The 15552-nt window shown below is 45.7% G+C and overlaps 1 long non-coding RNA gene across 1 annotated transcript in view; it reads left to right on the top strand.

Annotated features, from left to right (window-relative positions):
* LOC138667592 (uncharacterized) overlaps positions 1-2235 on the top strand; it is a 30166-nt gene extending 27931 nt beyond the window's left edge. Inside the window, exon 3 of the long non-coding RNA XR_011318842.1 lies at positions 2121-2235. This is a non-coding gene — a long non-coding RNA (uncharacterized lncRNA). The remainder of the gene's footprint in view (positions 1-2120) is intronic.
* The last annotated feature ends 13317 nt before the right edge of the window (positions 2236-15552 follow it).

Raw genomic sequence — 15552 nt, 5'->3', positions numbered from 1 at the left:
CAAAGAGCTGTCGAAGGACCCCAGAAAGACAATTGTAGCCCCGCACAAGGCTGGGAAGACTGAATCTGCAATAGGCAAGCAGCTTGGTGTGATGAAATCAACTGTGGGAGCAATAATAAGAAAATGGAAGACATATAAGACCACTAATAATCTCCCTCGATCTGGGGCTCCACGCAAGATCTCACCCAGTGGGGTCAAAATCATCACAAGAACAGTGAACAAAAATCCCAGAACCACACGGGGGACCTAGTGAATGACCTGCATAGAGCTGGGACCACCATAACAAAGGCTACCATAAGTAACACACTACGCCACCATGGACTCTCATCCTGCAGTGCCAGACGTGTCCCACTGCTTAAGCCAGTACATGTCCGCACCCGTCTGAAGTTTGCTAGAAAGCATTTGGATTATCCAGAAGAGTATTGGGAGAATGTCACATGGTCTGATGAAACCAAAGTAGAACTGTTTGATAGAAACAAAACTCGTTGTGTTTGGAGGAGACAGAATGCTGAGTTGCATCCAAAGAACACCCTACCGACTGTGAAGCATGGGGGTGGAAACATCATGCTTTGGGGCTGTTTATCTGCAAAGAGACCAAGACGACTGATCCGTGTACATGAAAGAATGAATGGGGACATGTATCGTGAGATTTTGAGTGCAAACCTGCTTCCATCAGCAAGGGCATTGAAGATGAAATGTGAATGGGTCTTTCAGTATGATAATGATTCCAAGCACACCGCCAAGGCAAAGAAGGCGTGGCTTCGTAAGAAGCATATGAAGTTCCTGGAGTGGCCTAGCCAGTCTCCAGAGCTCAGCCCCATAGAAAACCTTTGGAGGGAGTTGAAAGCCCGTGTTGCCCAGCGACCGGCCCAAAACATCACTGCTCTAGAGGAGATCTGCATGGAGGAATGGGCCAACATACCACCAACAGTGTGTGCCAACCTTGTGAAGACTTACAGAAAACATTTGACCACTGTCATTGCCAACAAAGGATTTATAACAAAATATTGAGATTAACTTTGTTAATGGCCAAATACTTATTTTCCACCATAATTTGTAAAATATATCTTGCCAAATCAGACAAGGTGATTTTCTGGATTTGTTTCCTCATTTTGACTCTCATAGTTGTGGTCTACCTATGATGTCAATTACAGGCCTCTCTCATCTTTTTAGGTGGGAGAACTTGCACAATTGGTGGCTGACTAAATACCTTTTTTCCCCACTGTATCTAATGTGTATGAGAGTGACAGTAGATGTCGTGGGAAAGGAAGATCGGGCATGTCAGAATTCAGCTTGCCCAGTCTTCTGTTCTCATTGGAGGGAATCTGAGTGCTCAGTGTTAAAAAATGTAACATGCACTTACACTTTGAAGTGATTCTCCTATCAAGCCAATCCACCACCCATCACGAGCTGCAGTCAGCCATTATCTTGTCTAGTCCAAGTTCTTGTTGTGCTCCTGGTAAACTGATAATGTTATAAGGTGAATAAACAACCAGCGCGGCATTCCCCCTGCAGGGGCAATGTAGTGTTACAAGGTGGCCCTACACATAAATGACTGTCCCTCAGAGTGGCTCCGCATTTTGGCTCACAGTCTGGTGAGGTTTTACATAGCAACTTCTACAACCGTCAACTAACAGTGAACGTAGCACTAAATGGTGATTCTCTCATGCGAGACAATCGGGCCGATTATGCTAATGTCGCACTGATCTGTCGGAGTTTGATCTGAGTGTCACCTTAGCGTGATCTGATTCTTTCAAATTAGAGAGTCATGTCAAAGGTGTGGAGAAGATGGAAACCTTACTTTCTCCATCTTTTCCATTGTCTGTGTGTCTGTGGTAATCAGACTGCACTTAAATGACATCCAAGTGCAGTCTGATGTTTCATAGACTTTTACGGGTGCGCATGATCCAATTATCGGATGCACTCGCAGCATGCTGCAATTTTTTTTCTCGTGGCATCATTTCTACCGGCAGTGGGACGTTTGTTCTCTGATTGCCTTTGTCTCTGTCATTGATTATCTGACTCCTGATAACATGCAACTATGCCATTAGCCAGTTTTGGATTAATTATTCTTTTTAATTTCCTGTACATGTCTAACCACCTGTCTCTGTGTCTTCTAGTGAATCCTGCTCCGCTTGCCTGTCTGCCGTCCAGCTTACCCCATGGTCTTGGTCCTTCGTGATCCACGCGCCATCCAGCAAGCCCTGTCTGCTTCGCCATCACCTTCAGCCTGTGTTGCTCACCCTGACCTACAGCATAGAGATCCACCTTACCAGGTGAGATTATAACATAGACATGTCAGGTAAACTGACAGATTTCTGATATATTTTTAAACTACACAATGAGACCACCCTGGAGAAAGGACAAAAGGAGGCATTCTTACTACCGGATTCTACTTTCCGTTCCATTGCTGCCACTGTGCAAGACCAATAGTGGACTGCGGAGGCCCCTGACTGGCTACAGGGTTAGGGGACTCGTGGTTGGGACTTCCAGTGGGGCAAAAAAGTATTTAGTCAGTCAGCAATAGTGCAAGTTCCACCACTTAAAAAGATGAGAGGCGTCTGTAATTTACATCATAGGTAGACCTCAACTATGGGAGACAAACTGAGAAAAAAAAATCCAGAAAATCACATTGTCTGTTTTTTTAAACATTTTATTTGCATATTATGGTGGAAAATAAGTATTTGGTCAGAAACAAAATTTCATCTCAATACTTTGTAATATATCCTTTGTTGGCAATGACAGAGGTCAAACATTTTCTGTAAGTCTTCACAAGGTTGCCACACACTGTTGTTGGTATGTTGGCCCATTCCTCCATGCAGATCTCCTCTAGAGCAGTGATGTTTTTGGCTTTTCGCTTGGCAACACGAACTTTCAACTCCCTCCAAAGGTTTTCTATAGGGTTGAGATCTGGAGACTGGCTAGGCCACTCCAGGACCTTGAAATGCTTCTTACGAAGCCACTCCTTCGTTGCCCTGGCGGTGTGCTTTGGATCATTGTCATGTTGAAAGACCCAGCCACGTTTCATCTTCAATGCCCTTGCTGATGGAAGGAGGTTTGCACTCAAAATCTCACGATACATGGCCCCATTCATTCTTTCATGTACCCGGATCAGTCGTCCTGGCCCCTTTGCAGAGAAACAGCCCCAAAGCATGATGTTTCCACCACCATGCTTTACAGTAGGTATGGTGTTTGATGGATGCAACTCAGTATTCTTTTTCCTCCAAACACGACAAGTTGTGTTTCTACCAAACAGTTCCAGTTTGGTTTCATCAGACCATAGGACATTCTCCCAAAACTCCTCTGGATCATCCAAATGCTCTCTAGCAAACTTCAGACAGGCCCGGACATGTACTGGCTTAAGCAGTAGGACACGTCTGGCACTGCAGGATCTGAGTCCATGGTGGCGTAGTGTGTTACTTATGGTAGGCCTTGTTACATTGGTCCCAGCTTTCTGCAGTTCATTCACTAGGTCCCCCCGCGTGGTTCTGGGATTTTTGCTCACCGTTCTTGTGATCATTCTGACCCCACGGGGTGGGATTTTGCGTGGAGCCCCAGATCGAGGGAGATTTTCAGTGGTCTTGTATGTCTTCCATTTTCTAATTATTGCTCCCACTGTTGATTTTTTCACTCCAAGCTGGTTGGCTATTGCAGATTCAGTCTTCCTAGCCTGGTGCAGGGCTACAATTTAGTTTCTGGTGTCCTTTGACAGCTCTTTGGTCTTCACCATAGTGGAGTTTATAGTCAGACTGTTTGAGGGTGTGCACAGGTGTCTTTTTATACTGATAACAAGTTTAAACAGGTGCCATTACTACAGGTAATGAGTGGAGGAAAGAGGAGACTCTTAACCCCTTAAGCCCCGAGGGTGGTTTGCACGTTAATGACCGGGCCAATTTTTACAATTCTGACCACTGTCCCTTTATGAGGTTATAACTCTGGAACGCTTTAACGGATCCCGGTGATTCTGACATTGTTTTCTCGTGACATATTGTACTTCATGGTAGTGGTAAAATTTATTCGATATAACTTGCGTTTATTTGTGAAAAAAACGGAAATTTGGCAAAAATTTAGAAAATTTCGCAATTTTCCAACTTTAAATTTTTATGCCCTTAAATCACAGAGATATGTCACGCAAAATACTTAATAAGTAACATTTTCCACATGTCTACTTTCCATCAGCACAATTTTGGAACCAAAATTTTTTTTTGTTAGGGAGTTATAAGGGTTAAAAGTTGACCAGCAATTTCTCATTTTTACAACACCATTTTTTTTTTAGGGACCACATCTCATTTGAAGTCATTTTGAGGGGTCTATATGCTAGAAAATACCCAAGTGTGACACCATTCTAAAAACTGCACCCCTCAAGGTGCTCAAAACCACATTCAAGAAGTTTATTAACCCTTCAGGGGTTTCACAGGAATTTTTGGAATGTTTAAATAAAAATGAATATTTAACTTTTTTTTCACACAAAATTTATTTCAGCTCCAATTTGTTTTATTTTACCAAGGGTAACAGGATAAAATGGATGCCAAACGTTGTTGTACAATCTGTCCTGAGTACGCTGATACCCCATATATGGGTGTAAACCATTGTTTGGGCGTATGGCAGAGCTCGGAAGGGAAGGAGCGCCATTTTACTTTTCAATGCAAAATTGACTGGAATTGAGATGGGATGCCATGTTGTGTTTGGAGAGCCCCTGATGTGCCTAAACATTGGAACCCCTCACAAGTGACACCATTTTGGAAAGTAGACCCCTTAAGGAACTTATCTAGATGCGTGGTGAGCACTTTGACCCAACAAGTGCTTCACAGAAGTTTATAATGCAGAGCCGTAAAAATAAAAAATCATATTTTTTCACAAAAATGATCTTTTCGCCCCCAATTTTTTATTTTCCCAAGGGTAAGAGAAGAAATTAGACCACAAAAGTTGTTGTGCAATTTGTCCTGAGTGCGACGATACCCCATATGTGGGGGTAAACCACTGTTTGGGTGCATGGCAGAGCTCGGAAGGAAAGGAGCGCCATTTGACTTTTCAATGCAAAATTGACTGGAATTGAGATGGGACGCCATGTTGCGTTTGGAGAGCTCCTGATGTGCCTAAACATTGGAACCCCTCACAAGTGACACCATTTTGGAAAGTAGACCCCTTAAGGAACTTATCTAGATGTGTGGTGAGCACTTTGACCCAACAAGTGCTTCACAGAAGTTTATAATGCAGAGCCGTAAAAATAAAAAATCATATTTTTTCACAAAAATGATCTTTTCGCCCCCAATTTTTTATTTTCCCAAGGGTAAGAGAAGAAATTAGACCACAAAAGTTGTTGTGCAATTTGTCCTGAGTGCGACGATACCCCATATGTGGGGGCAAACCACTGTTTGGGCGCATGGCAGAGCTCGGAAGGAAAGGAGCGCCATTTGACTTTTCAATGCAAAATTGACTGGAATTGAGATGGGACGCCATGTTGCGTTTGGAGAGCCCCTGATGTGCCTAAACATTGGAACCCCTCACAAGTGACACCATTTTGGAAAGTAGACCCCTTAAGGAACTTATCTAGATGTGTGGTGAGCACTTTGACCCAACAAGTGCTTCACAGAAGTTTATAATGCAGAGCCGTAAAAATAAAAAAATCTTATTTTTTCACAAAAATTATTTTTTCGCCCCCAATTTTTTATTTTCCCAAGGGTAAGAGAAGAAATTAGATCACAAAAGTTGTTGTGCAATTTGTCCTGAGTGCGACGATACCCCATATGTGGGGGTAAACCACTTTTTGGGCGCATAGCAGAGCTCGGAAGGGAAGGAGCGCCATTTGACTTTTCAATGCAAAATTGACTGGAATTAAGATGGGACGCCATGTTTGTTTGGAGAGCCCCTGATGTGCCTAAACATTAAAACCCCCCACAAGTTACACCATTTTGGAAACTAGACCCCCTAAGGAACTTATCTAGATGTGTTTTGAGAGCTTTGAACCCCCAAGTGTTTCACTACAGTTTATAACGCAGAGCTGTGAAAATAATTTTTTTTTTTTTTCGCAAAAATTATTTTTTAGCCCCCAGTTTTGTATTTTCACAAGGGTAACAGAATAAATTGGACCCCAAAAGTTGTGGGGGGGAACCACTGTTTGGGCGCATGGCAGAGCTCGGAAGGGAAGGAGCGCCATTTGGAATGCAGACTTAGATGGATTGGTCTGCAGGAGTAACGTTGCATTTGCAGAGTCCCTGATGTACCCAAACAGTACAAACCCCCCACAAGTGACCCCATATTAGAAACTAGACCTCCCAATGAACTTATCTAGATGTGTTGTGAAAACTTTGAACCCCCAAGTGTTTCACTACAGTTTACAACGCAGAGTGTTAAGGTTGGCGGAACGCACCAAATATATAATTTATTAAATGGAATTGGTGCGTTCGCAACCCGGGATCCACCGTGCAGGAAAGCACCTGCTGCTAAATAATGGCGGCTCTATATGGCGGTATATACCAACTCTGTTAGCTTCACAGAGTAACCGCGAGAGGAAAGCTCTGTGCCCTGTTAGACTTTCACAGAGGCACAGGCCAACTACCCAGATGTGAGCAGTGAGTGGTCATGCATGCATACAAAACTCCTCGCCGGAGATGCCAGCATTCTAGGGGCTTATTTCAGCCGGGTCCCTGAACACACTTAAACACAATCTCCTCGCCGGAGGTGCCAGCATTCTAGGGGCTTATTTCAGCCGGGTCCCTGAACACATTCAAACACATGACCACATTGGCGCAAAGCATATAGCATAAGACGATACTAGCGCATGGCCGTGCGGTCATGCGCAGTTTATATAGTTGCAGCACAGGAAGCTGCTACTGAAGTTTTTGCCCTTTCAGGACCTTCCAGAAGGACCAATGGAAAGTGCTGCAGTACCTGAGCATGTTTTGTCCTTTCAGGACCTTCCAGAAGGACCAATGGAATGTACTGCAGCACCTGAGCATGTGACCGAACATGTGGCCCTCGACCTCCAATGGGAGACCCTGCCCTGGGCATGCTCAGTGTGAGTAAACAAGGACTGAGTCCCAGAGAGGCTCGCTCGCCGCAGATCAGTGCAGGGTACCATAGGAAAGCCAGAAAAGGCAGTAGTGACCCTATGCACCGAATCAGCCCCAGCGAGACGCTGGGAGCGAAGTCTCCGCTGAGCAGAGCCCACTGCGGCCGATACCGAATGGGAGACTGCAGCAGACACGGATCGAGATTCCTCCTGTGCAGCAGAGGAAACTCGACTCCTAACACAGAGCCATGAAAATAAAAAATCCTTTTTTTTTCCCACAAAAATTATTTTTAGCCCCCCAAATTTTTATTTTCCCAAGGATAACAAGAGAACTTGGACCCAAAAAGTTGTTGTCCAATTAGTCTCGAGTACGCTGATACCCCATATGTTGGGGTAAAACCCCTGTTTGGGCGCACGGGAGAGCTCGGAAGTGAAGGAGCACTGTTTTACTTTTTCAATGCAGAATTGGCTGGAATTGAGATCGGACGCCATGTCGCGTTTGGAGAGCCCCTGATGTGCCTGAACAGTGGAAACTCCCCAATTCTACCTGAAACTCTAATCCAAACGCACCCCTAACCCTAATCCCAACTGTAACCCTAACCACACACCTAACCCTGACACACCCCTAATTCTAATCCCAACCCTAATCCCAACCGTAAATGTAATCCAAACCCTAACCCTAGCCCTAACCCTAACCCTAACCCTAGCCCTAACCCTAATGGGAAAATGGAAATAAATACATTTTTTTAATTTTATTATTTTTCCCTAAGGCTAGGTTCACATTGCGTTAGGGAAATCCGTTTAGCGCTAGCGGATTGCGCTAACGCAATGTCTTTTTAGGTGTCGCGTTTAGTGATCGCGTTAACGTCCCCGCTCTGGAAGATCGGGGATCGGACCTCGGGCGTGCCGCGGACGCTGCAAGCAGCGTCCGAGGCGCGCCACAAAAGAACGGCACCTTGCTAGCGCGAGCCGAAAATGGCACGCTCTAGCGATGCGCTACACCCGAAAATCACATTGCTGTCAATGGGTGTGCTAACGGACCCGTTGCACGGCGTTAATTGTGACATTTTCGCTGTGCAACGCTGTCCGTTAGCGTTAACCCATTAACGCAATGTGAACCTAGCCTAACTAAGGGGGTGATGAAGGGGGGTTTGAGTTACTTTTATAGCGTTTTTTATATCGGATTTTTATGACTGGCAGCTGTCACACACTAAAAGACGCTTTTTATAGCAAAAAAGTTTTTGCGTCTCCACATTTTGAGACCTATAGTTTTTCCATATTTTGGTCCACAGAGTCATGTGAGGTCTTGTTTTTTGCGGGACGAGTTGACGTTTTTATTGGTAACATTTTCGGACACGTGACAGTTTTTGATCGCTTTTTATTCCGATTTTTTGTGAGGCAGAATGACCAAAAACCAGCTATTCATGAATTTCTTTTGGGGGAGGCGTTTATACCGTTCCGCGTTTGGTAAAATTGATGAAGCAGTTTTATTCTTCGGGTCAGTACGATTACAGCGACACCTCATTTATATAATTTTTTTTATGTTTTGGCGCTTTTATACGATAAAAGCTATTTTATAGAAAAAATTATTATTTTGGCATCGCTTTATTCTGAGGACTATAACTTTTTTATTTTTTTGGTTATGATGCTATATGGCGGCTTGTTTTTTGCGGGACAAGATGACGTTTTCAGCGGTACCATGGTTATTTATATCCGTCTTTTTGATTGCGTGTTATTCCACTTTTTGTTCAGCATTATGATGTTATGATAATAAAGCGTTGTTTTTTGGCTCGTTTTTTTTCTTACGGTGTTCACTGAAGGGGTTAACTAGTGGGCCAGTTTTATAGGTTGGGTCGTTACGGACGCGGCAATACTAAATATGTGTACTTTTATTGTTTTTTGGTTTTTTTTTAGATAAAGAAATGAATTTATGGGAATATTATTATTTTTTTTCTTCTTTATTTAGGAATTTATTTATTTTATTTTTTTACACGTGTGGAAATTTTTTTTTTTTACTTTTTCACTTTGTCCCAGGGGGGGACATCACAGATCACCGATCTGAAAGTGTGCACAGCACTCTGTCAGATCGGTGATCTGACATACAGCCGGGCAGGATTAGAGCTGCAGCTGCAGCCTGATCCTGACCCGGAAGTGCTCCCTGCAGGACCCGGATGCAGCCCCGCGGCCATTTTGGATCCGGGGACTGCAGGGAGAAGACGCTCGGTACACGGTGAGTACATCACCGTGTACCGATCATCTCAGGGAAGCACGCAGGGAGCCCCCTCCCTGCGCGATGCTTCCCTGCACCGCCGGCACACCGCGATCATCTTTGATCACGGTGTGCCGGGGGTTAATGTGCCGGGAGCGGTCCGTGACCGCTCCTGGCACATAGTGCCGGATGTCAGCTGCGATAGGCAGCTGACATCCGGCCGCGATCGGCCGCGCTCCCCCCGTGAGCGCGGCCGATCGCATATGACGTACTATCCCGTCACTGGGAATTAAGTCCCAGGTCACCTTGACGGGATAGTACGTCATATGGGATTAAGGGGTTAAAGAAGAAGTTACAGGTCTGTGAGAGCCAGAAATCTTGATTGTTTGTTTCTGACCAAATACTTATTTTCCACCATAATATGCAAAAAAAATGATAAAAAAACAGACAATGTGATTTTCTGGATTTTTTTTTTCTCAGTTTGTCTCTCATAGTTGAGGTCTACCTATGATGTAAATTACAGACGCCTCTCATCTTTTTAAGTGGTGGAACTTGCACTATTGCTGACTGACTAAATACTTTTTTGCCCCACTGTATTTGCTTCTGGTTTGGTAGAAACAGACAGCTATGCATTTATGACCAGCTTGTCATTTGGGCAGGCCCACTTCAAAATACAATATTCCTGATGAGGCATTGTAGTGTTACATAGTGCTCAACTCAGGGCTGCGGAATTGGGAAGCCAAACCTCCCACTCCGACTCCTCAATATCCCTGACACCCAACTCCACCACTGGTGCTCATTCAGGAAAACTGGCAACTGGAGTTGCTGGAAAAATGGTGACTTTTTACAATAATGTTCTGTTCTAGTGAATGCAAGGATTCCTGAGGGGACCACTCCTTAATCCTAATTATAGCTATAAGAACTGTCCAAAGATGTCCCCAACATAAAGATGCCTGTAAGGCTATGTGCACACGTAGGAAAAGAGGTGCAGAATTTTCTGCACAAAATCCACATCTCCTGGCAGAATCCGCAGCCGCGGATTTGTCGCGTTTTTAGGCGGATTTTGTGCGTTTTTTCTGCGTATTTTGTGTGGATTTTCTGCGGTTTTTGCCACTGCGGAATTTTAACATGGAGGGGTGCAGAAACGCTGCAGATCCGCACAAAAAAAGTGACATGCACTTATTTGAAATCCGCAGCAATTCCGCACTGATTTTTCCACACCATCTGCACAGCTTTTTTTTCCCATTGAATAACATTATACTGTACATCACAGTGCGGATCTGCAGCGTTTCTGCGTGGAAAAATCCGCAGCAAATCCGCATCGTGTGCACATAGCCTAAGAGTCAGTCATACTACTTGTGTGCTGAGAGTGAAATAACCCCGTGATGTGCTTGCTTTGTGCTTGGGCTGCCTTTCAGCACTCCTTGTCTGTTCATTCCCCAACAAGAAGCCTATTTCTAGGGTCCACTTTAGCACAGCTGCCCGTAGCCCTTCATAGTAGTTAGTGGTTAGAAGCAGCTTCTGAAGTGTAATGCAAAGATGAACCGCTGCCAGGACTCCATCATGTGTGACGTTCACTATTCTGCATTGCAGCAATGTGCACATCTCAGTCTGACAAGCGACAGATCTGTGACATATTGCTAATGAGCTGATGCTCTGAGACTATAATCCTGGGTGCACTCATGCCAGCAGTGGTAATAGTGGCAGTATTGGGCTTTTTCTCTCAAATAATCTTTTAACTAATTCTATAGAAAACTGTGTACTGGAATTATTATGCCTTGCACTTCCTTTACTGAAGTTAGGACAATGTCCAATGTCTAGATCTGGTTTATCTTTGTAAAGTGCCACCTAACAATAGACTGTTATTCCTCCTTCCAGATGTGCAGGCTTTCTGTAAATGTTCTCTGTAAATGTTCATAAACCTTTCTAGACTATATAATAAATTATAGTAATATAAAACAGGGAGGAGGGGATGCATCCAATCGGTCAGAGCCCATGAAGGACACTTAGGGAAAGGAAATAGATTGTTTCGTAGTTGTCACATATATAATATTCAGTGACCATATGGGCAGTGAGGGGAATCATATACGAGGGTCATTATGTGTACAGTGCAAAATAAAAGAGAGGGTGGATTTGGTGAAACTATTTGACCAAGGCAGATTAAAGAAAACTTGACATGGGCTTTTATTTTTGGAGATATCTGTAGGATGGTAAAGGGACAGATCTCTCACTTCAGTCCGGGTCTTGTGAGTGGCCCATGTCCACAATTCCCATTTAAACTTTTAGTTAACGTTTGGGTGTGTCAGTCAGTCAGTCGGACCACTTTGTAGGACAGGTCTGTGTGAGACTGAACACAAGTCACAACCAGAGAAAGCAAAGCCACTGATGCACCCACGAGTGATACGGCGGTGCAGTCGCCCATGGCAAAGGACTGATATGGATGTTCCGGCTGCGAACCAGAGCATAAAAGTTCTGGATTTATTTTGTGAGTTTGAAAATAAAGACATTTATGTTGAACTTTCTTGGGTAACTGCCTAATTACTGCAAGGACGAAAAAGCCGCTGCCTTACAATATCTGAAATTTATCAGAATACATTACATATATGCTATGTCATTTGTTTTATAAAAAATGCTCAGTGTGAGCACAACGTGTAAAAATAACAACTTTGAGATTGTTAGGCTGCTTTCACACTAGCGTCCGCACGGGGCCGTCGCTATGCGTCGGCCCGACGTGCCGACGTGTGTTGTGAAAATAATGCCCGACGTTGGCAGCGGAACCAGTCTTACGACGCTTCCGCTGCCCCATTGTAAGGTCCTGGGAGGAGGGGGCGGAGTTTTGTCTGCGCATTCGCGGCCGAAAATAGCGGACACGACGTGCAAAAAAAGTTACATGTAACTTTTCTTGTGCTGACGGTGCGCCAAAACAGGACGCAACCGTCGCACGACGGTTGCGACGTGTGGCCGTACGTCGCAATGCGTCGCTAATGTTAGTCTATGGGGAAAAAAACGCATCCTGCGGGCAACTTTGCAGGATGCGTTTTTTCTCCTAAACGACGCATTGCGACGTACAGCCAAAAACGCTAGTGTGAAAGAAGCCTTATTCCACTATGCAACTGCTTCCTTTATACAGGAAGACTGACACAGGCCAGAGAGTGTCCACGGTGTCTCCATCTGCCTCATTATAGGAGTCTTGGGTAAATAGGTTGAAAAAAGATCTAGGTCCATCAATTTCAAATTTTCTCCAGCAATTATACATTTTGTCACTAATTTACCTATAACCCACAATATTATTTGTATTGAGGAAATCATCCAGCCCCTTTTCTCCTACGCCTCATTGGGGGACATCTGACCATGGGTGTTATGCTGCTGCCACTAGGAGGACACTAAGTTAACACATAAAGAATAGCTCCTCCCCTGCAGTATACACCCTCCTGCTGGCTCCAAGTGAACCAGTTCTTGCTTAGTGTCTGTAGGAGGCACTTGGGTCTGCTTTCAGACCACACCATTTTTATTTTAATTTTTATTCTATTTTTTCCCTCAACGGAGCGAATGGGGGCGACGGATCCTTTCTAGGTTCCGATCTCCCCCGAACCATCAACAGGCAAGTACGTGGAGCGTCCCTCCCATATCCTTTCCTGCAACGTTGGATGCCAGCCCTGAACTCACCTTACGGGCGACGGTTCCTTCGCGTTCTGATCTCCCCCCTCCATAGCAGGCGACCACATGGAGTAGCCCTCCATCTACCTCTCCTGGAGCCGGGTGCATAGTCCCCGGCTTTTCCCCTTCATACAGGCCGGAGTCCTTGGCCACGCCCATCGGCAATTACCGCTGCCCATCTTTTCCAGTGCTTCTCGTTCCATGAGAAGTGCTGTTACAGATCTAGGTGGCCATCTTGGTACACCCATCGCTGATCCTGCAGCGCTGCTCCAGCCCTCCTAATCTCTGGATACCGATCTACAGACTTCAGGACCATACATTGCGGACCTCCCCTGGGGACTCAAGACACAGGACCTGTGTAAGCTGCAGATACATAGCTTAACCCTTCCCCTGCTAGTAAGCGCTCTCCTCAAGGTTACTATGTCTCAATCAAGGCCTCACAAAAAGTCTGGGAAAACCCACACTGTATTTTTTGCTGCATGTACCTCTTGTAAGGTCTCATTACCCCGGGGTCACAATACTGCATTGTGCACAGCTTGTGAACCGGCGACTGTTCAGGAACCACCTGTTACTGATACCGAACCTAGTGAGCCTGGTCCCCCTGAGTGGGCTACCTCCCTTACCCGGTCTATGGCATCCCTGGCAAAAGCGTTAGAATATTTCCGAGACACCTCCTCTAACCAGGGCACTCTTAAGGACGACACTTCCGATCCTCAAAAACCCTCGTACTCTAGGGGTCGTACCTTGCCAAGGGGCTCTCGCCCATCCAGAAAAAGGACTCATGCCATATTCCCAGATCATCACCAGGATTCGGGTTCTGAGAGCTCCATTTCTCGCTCCCCTTCCATTGGGGCTAGTAGAGAACCTGTTTCAGAGGACGATTCTGACACGTCCCTAGATCAGGAATTTCATTACGATCAGGAGACTCTCGACTCTATGATTGAGTCAGTGAATAAGGCTTTGAAACTTGAGGAGGAACCTTTATCTAAAACGGATCATGTCGTGTCCTTTAAGAGGACCAAGCGACCTCACAAGGTATTTGCTACTCATCCTGAATTTAAGGAAATTGTTGAACCTCACAGGATCCGTCCCGATAAACGATTCACAGGGCAGAAGCCCATGGAATCAAAATATCCCTTTGCCCAGGATCTAAGAAAAGATTGGTCTCAATCTCCCCAGGTAGATCCTCCGGTATCACGCCTGGCTACTAAATCTATTTTATCCTCTTCGGAGGGCACCTCTATTAAAAACCCAACCGATCGTCGGATCGACAATATGGTGTGTTCAGCCTTGGAAGCCTCAGCAGCCGCACTCTTCCCATCTTTTGCTGCTACGTGGGTGGCTAAGGCTATGACGCACTGGGCTGAGGTCTTGTCTGCAGCGGTGCTGGATACCGATCTCCCCCTGCCCCCCTCCCTCCCCCCCTCCCCCCGAGATAGCAGACCTCGCTACTCAGATAGCCAGAGCGGGAGATTTCGTAGTTACCGCGTCCCTGGACGCTGCTAACTGTGCTTCGCAAGCAGCAGCAAACACCATCACCATCCGGAGGTCCTTATGGCTCAGGGACTGGCGTGCAAATTCGACTTCCAAAAAGTCATTGACTTCTCTTCCATATCAGGGTGGTCACCTTTTTGGCGAAAAGCTCGACCAATTAATTTCCGACGCCACTGGAGGGAAGAGTAAATTTCTTCCACAACAGAGACCCTTTCGGCCCTTTCGGAACCAGCAACAGCAGGCCCGGTCCCGATTTTTTCACTTCAACTCAAATTGGTCCTCTACTTCCACATCTTCCGGACCTGGCCGGGCACAACGTAGGGATAGAGGTCCTCAGACCTCTTACAAACCTTCCCCCTCTTGGAGAGGCAGGCCTAGGCAGTCAGGGTCCAGACCGGGCAGGTCTCCCACACAATGACTCCCTGCGGTATCCGGAGGACACCCTCAAAGTAGGCGGCCGCCTGCTTTCCTTCAGCGACGAGTGGCTCTCGGTCGTTCACGACGAATGGGTCCGCGACCTATTGTCCTCCGGATACAAGATAGAATTTTTCTCTCTTCCACCAAATCGCTTCTTCCCGTCTTCTCCCAGGGCAAAGGCATCAGAGTTCTTCCAGGCCATAAGCTCTCTAAAAGACGATGGGGTTATTATCCCGGTTCCTCAAAGCGAAAGGTTTAAAGGTTTTTATTCAAACCTGTTCATTGTTCCAAAGAAGGACGGTACAGTACAGCCCATACTGGACCTAAAACTGCTGAACAAGTTTGTCAGGGTGCGACGGTTCCGGATGGAATCGCTTCATTCTGTCATCGCCTCCATGGAGAAAGGCAAGTTCCTAGCGTCCATAGACATCCAGGACGCGCACCTCCACATTCCTATCTTAACCTTCTCACCAAAGGTTTCTTCGCTTCGCAGTTCAGGAAGATCACTTTCAGTTTGTTGCTCTGCCCTTCGGCCTCGTCCCCGCTCCCAGGGTACTCACAAAGGTCATGGCGGCTGCCGGGCCATCCTCCATACCCGAGGTGTGGTGGTGTTACCGTATCTAGACGATATCCTCATCAAAAGACCCTCTTTCTGCAGCTGCAAGGAGGCAGTGACCATCACAATAGATACTCTTTCTCGCCTGGGTTGGAAGATAAACTTCCAAAAATCTTCCCCAGTACCGGCTCAGCGAATTTCCTTTCT

Source organism: Ranitomeya imitator, chromosome 2, assembly GCF_032444005.1.
Source record: "Ranitomeya imitator isolate aRanImi1 chromosome 2, aRanImi1.pri, whole genome shotgun sequence".
Taxonomy (NCBI): Eukaryota; Metazoa; Chordata; class Amphibia; order Anura; family Dendrobatidae; genus Ranitomeya; species Ranitomeya imitator.
Note: the sequence above shows the minus strand (reverse complement) of the source record. Positions and strands in the feature narration are given on the sequence as shown.